General features: G+C 30.9%; 1 protein-coding gene across 1 annotated transcript in view; it reads right to left on the bottom strand.

Annotated features, from left to right (window-relative positions):
- Window positions 1-9,558, bottom strand: part of LOC143256081 (E3 ubiquitin-protein ligase RNF38-like) — a 113,015-nt gene extending 103,457 nt beyond the window's left edge. The window contains exon 1 of the mRNA XM_076512756.1: window positions 9,460-9,558. The gene's annotated coding sequence lies outside the window, so the exon portion shown is untranslated. The remainder of the gene's footprint in view (window positions 1-9,459) is intronic.
- Window positions 9,559-12,106: the final 2,548 nt, after the last annotated feature.

Raw genomic sequence — 12,106 nt, 5'->3', positions numbered from 1 at the left:
CACTAATAGGTTTTTAAAATATTAATTTTTATTTCAAGGTTTTTATCCTTTTTTTTTAAATTAAGCCCAAGTTTCTAATTTAAAAAATTAAACAAAAAACATTACACAAGCCTAAAATGTTTGAGAACCATTGCTCCAGATTATCCTTTAAAATATTACTAACAAAACTTTATCAACAACAGATGTCACACTTTCAGGCCTGGAATGTCCAGGACCTTCAAAAATTATTATATAAACTACTTAAATTTTTAATTTCCAGGATTGAAAAAAACCTTTCTTCTGAAATGGTTGGAAGATTAGTATCATTAAGTTAAAAACTTCCTATTATTCTGATGATCCATTAACGGCAACTCACTGGTGTGACAGTCTAATGGTCCAACTGTGTTTCAATTGTTGATTTGAGTATATAAAAATAACTTACATTTTCTTTGTGGGTTAGAATTATGAAACAGTATTAAAAATTAATGTTTTTAAATGTATAACTGAGATTTTAATGGAATTTTACATATTTTAAAAGTAATTGGAATAATATTCTTGAATAACGTGTTCAATATTTTTATATATATATATATAAATCAACCAATGCACTATTACACAATAAGAACAAATGGAAAATCATTTGTAGTTCTGTCACAGTTTTACTCTTTTTAATCCAACCTTTGTTTTGAGGGTTATATGTATACAATTTTGTTTATTAACCTCAAAGAAGTAAACTGTAATCTTGTCACATGTAGGAGTCTATTCATGTCTGGGTGCATGGCAGAATGACCAAGGAGATTGTTCAGTAACAAAGAACTGAGTGTGCCCCTGTCATCTGTTGGTCATTATATTCTACTGTCTGGATGGTGAGTTAATTTTGAATTTGTTTAATAATCTTATGGACTAATTGTCCATTTGTCTTCTGTTGGTCAATATACTTTAATAATTGTGTGAAGTTATACATAAAGGATGTTAATTAATGATTTTAATAGAGCACAAGCACTGTCACTAATTGGTTATTATTATTTGATATGTGAATAGGTGTCTGAATTTTTATACTGCTAAGTATTCTTGATGTTCTGAGTGGATCTTTTCCCCTAACTGATCCCATATTCTAAAAAAACAAGTGAATGATTGTTTTAAGTAGGATAAACTTTTTATGTGGATACAATTTGGCCTATTTTAGTAAAAATTTAGATAATTAAAGATGTTTGAAAAAAAAACAACAGAAATATTAGAGTAAAAGTACAGATGCAGCCAAGAGGACTGACTGCAGGGGTTAACTTCCACTCCCAAAAAATATTCAGAAGAAAATTTGTCTATCTTTTTTAACAATTTTCTCAGATTCAAAATATAATTTTTTAATGAAAAACATTTTCTGAATATGGCACTTTGCACACAGAGTTCAACAAAGTGACCAAAAATCTTACAACATTAATTAAGATGTACTGAAATAAAATTATTTCAATTATTACCAAGAATCATTATAATATACCTAATAATCTAGATTTTAAATCTTCCTTAAGCAAAAAAACTGGACTAGTTACCATCTGTCTGTCATAACCTTGTATCCTCTCATGTTTTTGAAATATTATTACAAAAACATCAGTCATACTTAAATGAGTTCCTGCTCACCTCAACATATATAGTTATTTACACCAAATCCAAGCAGACACCACGAGTTTACCATGCCAAGATAATCAAAAACATTTTTTTTTTTTTTTGCTCTAGAGCTATTCATAAGAGTTTAAAAATTTTGTGTAAAGGGCTTTAAAATTGGAAATTTTGTAGCCATTGAAAATAATACTTATGTAACAATTGTTGATCAATAAAATCCAATCTTATTATCAGAAAATGAGGTAGAACTAACCAAATAATACACATACACATTTCTAGTAGCCCAACTGTATCAGAAATTTTGTTAAAGACTACACTATTTTAGAACTTTAGAGAATACCCAATTGAAACATGTGTACCATGCAAAGTAAAAAATAAATATAAAAAAACATCCTCAATTCTTTGTGTATTAAGATGGTAATTGCTATAACACATACAATGTGTTAAGCTTAATTTGTGTGAAAGATAAACAAGTTTGTTTTTACAGTATATCTGTGAAATGTGTTTTTAAAGGTACAATAAGAAAATCACAAATCTAATTTCTACAAGTAACTTTTATATTTTGAAACTGGTAAGAAATCGTATGTACATGTAGATAGCCCTACACAACAAAATAATTTTATACAAAGTTAACTGCAAATATGAATATAGAATTTTCAAGTATTGAACAGTGCCTAGTCATTAGACTTTACCACAAGGCTATTACTGAGTAAGAAATGTAATATTTCACAGTTACTAAATACCATAACGACATTTAAAAATTTTGAAACCCTAATTTAGTTAAAAGTAGAGAATATTACAGAGCAAATAGTGACAACCACATTATAATCTTTCAGTGCTGACACAAACAAGCTCTGTTCTCAAACAACATAAACAGAGAAAAATGACTAACTTATTGTATCTCACACTAATTCCAATAATTTTTACACTTAAAATAAAATACTACAAGTTCTTATGTAAAGCATAAATCAGTAATTAAACTAGATGCTCATTAGCAAATATCTTACCCCTCAAATGACAAACCAAAGAGAAGCAGCATATGAAGATTCCTTTCTGGTATTTGGGATAAAAATTTATATTTTGGGCTGCCACAAAAAATTAATCTATGTTAACAATGGAACAGGAAGTTTTCCCACAGTAAGAAAAGTATATGAAGCCAAGCTAAGATGGGTAAAATATGGATGTATTACCAATAAGTCATGCTGCAATAGGTTCATCATAAAAACAGGATAATCCTTCCCAAATCTGAGGCAAGGCACTCACACCCATGAAACTGGACCAAAAATTAAATATTAAAACATTGGAAACTGGTGATTCAATAACACACATTTAATCATCAGTTACCTTATAACTTAATACACATTCTGGAAAACTTGAGATTGCATGAACTATTCTAAAGAGAAGCTTTCAACTATAACAGTTAATTGACAAGTAGATTAATGACAAAAATATTTCCACAAACAAACATGCCACAAGATTCAGTTAATTTTGAATCTTTGTATTCAGAGATAGTGCAATCAATAAGCAAAACCCACCAATTACAACTTCCCTATTGTTAATATCATGTAGCTTATTCAACAATACGTTGTCTTGAACTTCTGACCTTCTGTTATAAGCCCAGTATGAAAATCACTAAGCTACATCTGGCCTTACATTTGTATGCCTCTCTTAACACAAAAAATGTCTTTCAGTGAGTTCCTTTATAATAACCATTACTCCTTCTGACAAGTCTGTCTGTCATTAAGTACAAAACTGTGCATACCAAAGGAATAAAACTTTGATTTTGAAGTTATAAGCCCACTAGTGGACACTGACAAGTCATTAGATTTACTATATGAAATGGATCAAAATTGGACAGTATGTTTTGTTTGTTTATTTGAACTAAATATAAAGTGAGTGTTGTTTCATGAATTTTTACAAAGTTCTACATACATGAAGTAACATCTGTAAAAGCTTGGTACATCACAACTGCAAGGTTCCCAAAATATTACACCTAACCATGTTTGAAACAGTTTATGTTCAAGCTGATTGTTGGGAACAAAATGATCATTCCATGCTTACAGTGCCTGCTGCATTGAAGAATCAAATGAAAACCTAGTGAAAATGTAAGAAAATATTACACTTACTTTAACTTGAAAGTGGTTCATGCTTATGAAGAATTTTCAAACACAACTGGTTATTCACACAAATAACAATGAATAGCATACCAGAAATAACAAAAAAACAGAACGTAAGAACTATCCATGTCATCACATTTACATCATAAAAGTTGACGATTTTTATTTGCAGGCAGAATACTGGTTTTTGCAGCTTGTAAAACATACAAAGACTCTCTCTTAACTATTAATCATGATTTTATAAAATAATGCAAGATTTCACTTCCATCCATTAATTAACATCTTGCATTTCCATGTTCACTTGCACATGATATATGAATACAATGCATACCATATGCTATGCTATTTGCACACACATACAGAGAAAACATCACAAGTTAACCTTGATTTTTATGACCCTGCACAATGAATGGATATACCAATTGGTAAAAACAAAACACTAATTAATTTGTTTTTGTTATTTTAACATTTTATGACTGCAAACATAATCATTACAATATACACTTGAAATAATTTGGATAAAACTACAGGTTATACCTTTAATAATAAAACGGCTTGTTTGTGTGTGACCTAGAAACCTGAAATCTTGTACCCATACTAAATGGACCCTAAGAGTGCACATCTGGGTATTGTTACTTATCCACATGCTAGTGCATATGCACTTTTCTTTAATGGCAGAAGCTAACAAAAAAACACACAGAAAAGATGTGTTCTTTATATTGCAAATAAAAATCATAGTCAGACACACATGCATGTGTTTGTGTGGCCTCCATAGCCCCAAGGGCAAAAATATTAAGAACCTTGAAATTTTGCACTCATACTAGTGGATCCAGAAGGTGTACACCTGGGAGTATTACTACTTATCCACATGCCTGTTCACATGCACATTATTTTAATGAGGCAAGCTAGCCTTCTTTTCTATATATCAACTTTTAACATACAGAAAAGTGAATTCATTTTGGTAACAATCTGTTCAAACAATGGCTTTTATGTCATGTTGCTTAGCAACAAAAATTAAGTTATACTTTTATGCTAAAATTGGTACAGAATATGCATATTCTCATCCTAATAATCTAAGCAAAGCCAAGTACTTTCACTAATCTTTAATAAAGGAAGCTTATTGATTAATAGAACCACATAATTCATGTACATATGCATTCTAAAATTGGTGTCAAATATTAGGGTAAAGTTTTAACTTTCTCATTTCTAAAAACATTTAATCCTAATATATGCTGGTACTCAGTAAACTTTTAAAACAAATGTTAACAAAATTTTACTTTAAAGAAGATAAAAACAAAATATACAAGAAAACTTTGGTGTTTACTCTAAGAATATTAACACTACTAAAAACATGAACAAAAATTATTTTTATACTTGCAATAAGATTGTTTTTCACATGCTTAATGGAGAACTTCTCAAAAACAAACAAATAATGTTGAAAGTTACAAATGCAGATATTTTAACCAACATATTTTCTTTAAATACCACTAATAATCTCAAATGCTTTTGATATTCTGAGCAACTATGAAATTGTCCATGTTTTTTTCTGATTTCTAGGATCATAGATAACTGTCATTTACTGTATTTCTTGAATAAACACCCAATTTTGTTTTAAAATTTCTGATAGATTTTGATAAGTTAAAAAAGCTTGCTCATACAGCAAGAAATCAGAATAGTCTTTTGATATTAATGTGTTAAACAGGATGTACCATTACTAATAAAAAAACAGGCATTCTTAGTTACTTAAAAAACTTAATATGTGATTATTATCAACATAAATGCAGACATAAATCATTCTTAAAGAAATTCTCTTCATTCTATAGTTTCTAAAGTCTGTTATAGAAACCAATACTTCCCACATTTTTATGCTGATAAGTTAACATGTGCTCTCCACACAATTCATTGAATGTTTCCTAAAAAAATTAACAACTGATTTATGTGAAATTACAACTACTTATAAAATTCTTAATGCCTTCCTCAGATGCATTTAATTATATGAAGTCCTAAAATAGAACTAGAAGATTATGAAATTAAATCTTCACATTTATCTATTAAATAATAAACACTTTATAACAATCATATCATAATTATTCCAACTACTGTCTTCCAACTGCATGTCTAATATTACTGCAGTTTCAGACCTTTGTAACTTAACAAAAGGTACAACTCAAGAAGTTACATGAAATCCATGCAATTATAGAATATTTACCACAAAATGCATAAATCAGGTGTCATTAGACAAACCAAAAATTTCAATCATATAAAATATCTCCTCCCTTAAATTCTATAAATATATATGTATATAATAAAGGGTGAGTAATTACATACACCATTTTATGAAGATACAAAGGATTTTGTTGTTTTTCATGCAACATTTTCTTGTGAGGATATTTACAGTCACAATGTGATCACATAAATAAAGTTTAATCCTCAAGATGTACTTATTGTGTTGCTTGCAGCTTCATTTTAACTTGCTGAAGGTTTCTCTGAAATCAACCCAGAATCTTAAAGATCAGAATTTTCGCAGCTTGGTTGTTTTATATTCCTATCAGACAAAAACTAAGTATTTCACATTTTTGCCATTCAATTTTTTGTATCTACATTTGCTTTCTAAATAACATTTCATACAGTGTTTTTAACATTGTCCAAAACCTTTACTCATCTACTTTCAACTGACAAACAAACCTTGTCATCTGAGCACTTTCAAAAAGTGAAAAATATGTATTAATTCCTGTCAGATAAAATACACATTATTTAGGTAGTTTACAATAAATAAGCAAAAGACACACCGTAAACTTTTTCCAGCCAACAAAACAAAAAGTAGGTACTTTTGATTACAAGAAATATTAATTACAACCAAATTCAATTAGATTTATTACTATCTCCTACTAATCTGAGAAGTCAAAACCAGGAATGTTAGGAGTGCTAACATATATTTGACCTATTCAGTAACTGTAAGCTATATTATTGTACAATCTGCATGTCTAGCCACTTTGTGTCTTCTTCCTACACCGCTGCTGACGAAGTCTTATGATCAGTTCTTGTTGTTAGGGTTTTATCATATCCACTAACCATAGAACTACCAAATTTTAGATGATCCTAAATGAATATAATTAATTTGTCTGATTTACTTTTGTCCCATCTGTTCAGTAATACATTTATAGAAAACAATGTGGGAGTGGCATTTGTATGCACTTGATTTAATGTACAACCACATTATAAATTATTATTATAAAATGGTTTACATGCAAGTCATGTATATTTTAAGGATTTATGTTTCAATACAAAAGAAAAAAGATATTTTAAAAAATTAGTTCTGTAATAATTATTAAAAATTACACAAGCTACATTTTGTGTTGTTTATGCATCATTAATCTTAAAATCTAAAAGAGCAGTAAAAACAAAAAAGAGCTACATTATCACAAAACCCAAGAACTTCTGGGTGATACTATGGACTTTCAGGGTATCTCAATTATCCCTTGGACTCTCACCTACTGGATACCTATTAAAATTAACACAGGAATTTCTAACATACTTTAAACTAAAAGTTCTGCTGATGTTCTTAACAAATTATGTGAAGTTCCTGTTACATACTACACCCAACATTTTATGAAAGTGCTTGGCATATCTTATCACAGTGTTATCAAACCATACAGATAATATTTAAGAAAGAATGAAGTGCTCTTGAAACTTTTAATAACTATAGCTGATTAGGTGAATAATTCATTATAAAAGTAATTTATCAGTAATATAAGAAATTACAAAATAAACTTTCTCTAATTATGAATGTAAAAATGTTATTTCATATGTAACAAGCACAAAATGAACTCAATGACATTCTTGAAGAATACAAGTTTTCACAGTGGCAATTGAAATATAAAATGCTAATGGTTCATCAGACTATGTAAATATGCATTTCAAAGTATTCAAATTTAAGTCTCAAAAGTTTTAATTGTTGGAATAACTTGGCACTGCACACAGCTGTTGAGTCAATTATTTCAAAAAATCATGCAAAACTACACAAGATATCTCTGCATTAGTTTTTTATGATTTACAATTGAAAGACTACAGACAATGCTGCTTGTCAGTAACACTTACCACCAACTCTTAAGCTACGGATGTGGAATATTAATGTCCTTATTATAACCCACCCTTCAAACCAAAGAATAGAAGTAATAATAATAACTATTATTATCTTTATCTATGCTTTATTTTCACAGTATCAATATGCAAACCTCAGACTACTGAATCCACAACCCATCAAGTTAACCACTATGCCATACACAGCCCAACTAAAGTCTGACTTTTGACCTTTAGGTTTTCCTATGTTTAACAATCACTGTCATCAGTGATGTTTTCAAATTTCATGAACAGAATCTTGTAACATGTTGCAATATCATATTGTTTACTGTGTTTGTTTGTTTTTATTTACTTCTTCCCTTAACTATGTATTTTAATTTCTCTTGTTGGAAATTTAGAAACCTTTGTATATAATATTTTACCTTGTTCAATACACCTTGCTTAAGATGGAATGTGTGCATTATGACTTGTTCAATAATTTAATATTTGTTACAGACACACATGTGGCAAAAGTTTATTGTTGTTGCCATCATATTACTTTTCATCATAGTGCGTGTGTGTTTTTCTTAAAGCAAAGCCACAACAGGCTATCTGCCATGTCCATCGAGGGGAATCAAACTCCTGATTTTAGTACTGTAAATCTAAAGATTTTCCACTGTACCATCAGGGGACTTTCATCAATAGAGTTCCCTTCTTATGCTTTTCCTGTTTTCAATTTTGTATACACATGTTAAATGTAATTCACAATTAATATCTTTTTTTATTCAGTGCATAGTTTTAGAAGCCTCTCAAAAACTTGATATTTTAAATTTAAAATCCTGGAATGGAAGAGGAAAATATTCTGCACTACAGAAAATAATTTTAAATGGAAAGGATTTTGCCCAAAGTAGGATTACCAGGCATCCCAAAAACTGGATCATATCAGATTTTAGCCTTTTCTTCATAGAAAACAACAACAGCGTTAAACTTGTTTCTCTATAATTCAAACTGCTTTTGAAATGTAGGGTTTGTCATTGCACAGGGCTCCTATAAACTTTCCAAATACAAATTACACAGAACAGTGTTCCTCCCCTTCTACTAGGTTTCCTAAACTCCACTTTTCTTTTCAAGTGGATTCACCCTTCAAAACAACATAGATGAACTTTTCAATTTAAAGTACTTTTTAACAAGCTAAACTTTTAACAAATGCTGCATGTCTGTGGTTTTAAAAACACTATACAAGACATCAGATTATTTGGTGAACACTAAAAAGTGTGTTACTGCTAGTTAAGATGCATCATAGATATTACAATGTCTCTCAATACAGAAAAAAAAAAGTTCTAATTTTTCACTCTGGAAATCAGGTAACCCTAACTCTTTTGAACTAGAGACCTACTTACACCAAACGTATGTATTAACAATTTACTTAAACTTTCTAAACCTTTCGTAAATGCACACTACAAGCTTAACTTTAAATATAAGCTATGAGAAACTAAGCAACCAAATAGAAAATCTGAAATGAAAACAATAGGCAATTAATAAATAAACATAGATAAACAAAGGTCCAGTTCAAAATTAATTTTGGTCAAATATTACAAACGTGAAAAATCCCATATGATAAAATAACTATTTTTACTTTATAAATGGGAAAAATATTAAATTATACTTCAACAAGGACCAACTTTACCTTTACCTAAACGCAGAAGAAAAGTCTAAGTATATTTTATTAAGACTAAACGTCTACATATAAGAATACAGAATATATTTTTAAAAAAAATTCTCGTTCACAAATAGTTATAACGCGCCATCTGTCCCTCATTTTATCTAAAAATTGAGGGACACAAATACCAAAATAATTGTATTTTTGGCGCTAAGCTACAAAGGGCTATTTACGATTATTTCACCGTGGAATTAAGCCTCGGATTTCAGCGTTTTATGTCTGTTAACCTACTGCTTGGGCCGGCATGGCCAGGTGGGTTGAGGCGTTCGACTCGTAATCTTAGGGTCGCGGGTTCTAATCCCCATCGCACCAAATATGCTCGCCCTTTCAGCTGTAGGGGCGTTATAATGTGACGGTCAATCCCACTATTCGTTGGTAAAAGAGTAGCCCAAGAGTTGGCGGTGGGTGGTGATGACTAGCTGCCTTCCTTCGAATCTTACACTACTAAATTAGGGACGGCTAGCGCAGATAGCCCTTGAGTAGCTTTGCGCGAAATTTAAAACAAACATACTGCTTACCCACCACATGTTGTTTTGTTTTTTTCGTATGCGCATTAATAAATAATAAAGGCACCTTTTTTAACTCTATTTTATTAACAGAGAATACAAAAACAGTGATTTTCCTTTGATGTCAGTAACCGAAATACACTAGTAATAGTTCAAATAATCTTTGCCAATATATTTTAATTTTATTGATTTACTTCTGCTTAATAGAACTTTTAAAAAATGACTTTTTCAATGAAAGTACAAAAGTCATGGTAGTGTAAACAATTCATGTACTATTTTTGTTAAACCATGACTGAAGTATTTTCGTGTAAATTGATCATGCTATTAATGAGGCGTATGCCCATGACAATTATTGACATTGTTCCTAAAATTATATCTAAATCAGTGTTTTATGAACTCGTTTCACAAAAATGAATTATAATATAATAACAATATATGTATGAAAATGACTACATTTTTTTTCGTATATTTGTTCATCTCATTTAACTATTGCTTAATTAACATTTTGACTTTGTATATTTTTTAGGTTCTGTTGAAACGTTCTTTGTGATTAAACCATATAGACTGAAACATGCGAAAAAAACTGATTCTCAAAGATATATTCCACATGGTCAACTGTATGACTCTGCAAATTAGGGCGCTTAACTCGCAGTCTGAGAGGCGCTAGTTCGAATCCCTTTACCACGAAAAACGTTCCCCATTTCAGCCACGGAGACGTTATAATACGACAGCCAATTCCACTATTCGTTAGTAAAAGAATAGCCCAAGAGTTGGCGGTCGGCAGGGATGACTATCTTCCTTCCCTCTAGTCTTTCGCTGCTAAATTAAGGACGTCTGACGCAGATAATACTCGTGTAGCATTGCACGAAATTCAAAATAAAACAAAGTGGTCAATTTTATTAAGAATTTTAGTGCTATTCTCTTTGGACCATATTTCTAGTTTTGGTTTGTTAACCTACTGAGTTGAAGAAGCGAACTTTAATTTAGGTATTTTCAAAATTGAAATTGCTGCAGGTAAAACTTGTAGGTTATCATAGAGTTTTAGCTAAAAATTCCATTTGGACAAAATGTGTTGATATTGCATCAGTGTGTCTCCTTAACAACCACTGAAACGTAATATGGAATTTCATATAACGATTATCACAATATCTACCAACCCACCTCTCGTGTGTGTGTATTTTTCTTATAGCAAAGCCACATTAAGCTATCTGTTAAATCCACCGACGGGAATCGAATCCCTGATTTTAGCGAATTAAATCCGTAGACTTCCTGCTGTATCAGCGAGGAACACCTCTTAAATGTAAGTGTATGACCAAAGTAGCGCATCGACCGTTTTATATATGATTTTGGTGTTGATGTTTTGAATTACGCACAATGGGCTGTCTCTGCTCTACACACCACGGGTATCAAAACGCGGTTTTTAGCGTTGTAAGTCCGCAGACATACCGCTATGCCAGTAGAGGACCTTATACATGTATGGTTAGAATATTTTTTCAAGATAAACTTGCTTACTGCTGCAGAAAGGTCGTCGTTTCGTACAAATTTATTGTTTTTATATTATAGATTAGATATTCTAGAATAATGGAGTATTTTTAGGTATCAAAATTTGTGAAGATATCTAATAAATAAAACATATTATTTCAGGATATTTCCTTAAAATAAATATAAATTAACAAAAATAATGTATCAAAGTACAAGAGCCTAGTTGTTCCGCCCCCCCCCCAGTGGCACAGCGATATTTCTGCTTCTCTCATCGCTAAAAACGGAGTTTAAATACCTATGGTGGGCAGAGCACAGATAGCCCATTGTGTAGCTTTGTGCTTAGTTCCAAACAAACAAAACAGATCAGTAGTTCCATCGTAACTAACTACATTGCCTTTTGTGCGTCTTGAACACTTTAGAATGAGTGAGGTAGTTTTTCACTCGTGGTTCGACATAGCCAGGTGGTCAAGGCGCTCGACTTGTAATCTGAGGGTTGCGGACTCGAGTCCCTGTCACACCAAACATTCTTGATCGTCCTTTCAACCGTGTGGGCATTATAATATAATGTTACGGTCAATCTCACTATTCGTTACCAAAAGAGTAGCTCAAGAGTTGGCGCTGAGTGG

Source organism: Tachypleus tridentatus, chromosome 7 (assembly GCF_004210375.1).
Source record: "Tachypleus tridentatus isolate NWPU-2018 chromosome 7, ASM421037v1, whole genome shotgun sequence".
Classification (NCBI taxonomy): Eukaryota; Metazoa; Arthropoda; class Merostomata; order Xiphosura; family Limulidae; genus Tachypleus; species Tachypleus tridentatus.
The sequence above is the reverse complement of the archived record's forward strand: the minus strand, read 5'-3'. Positions and strand labels throughout refer to the sequence as shown.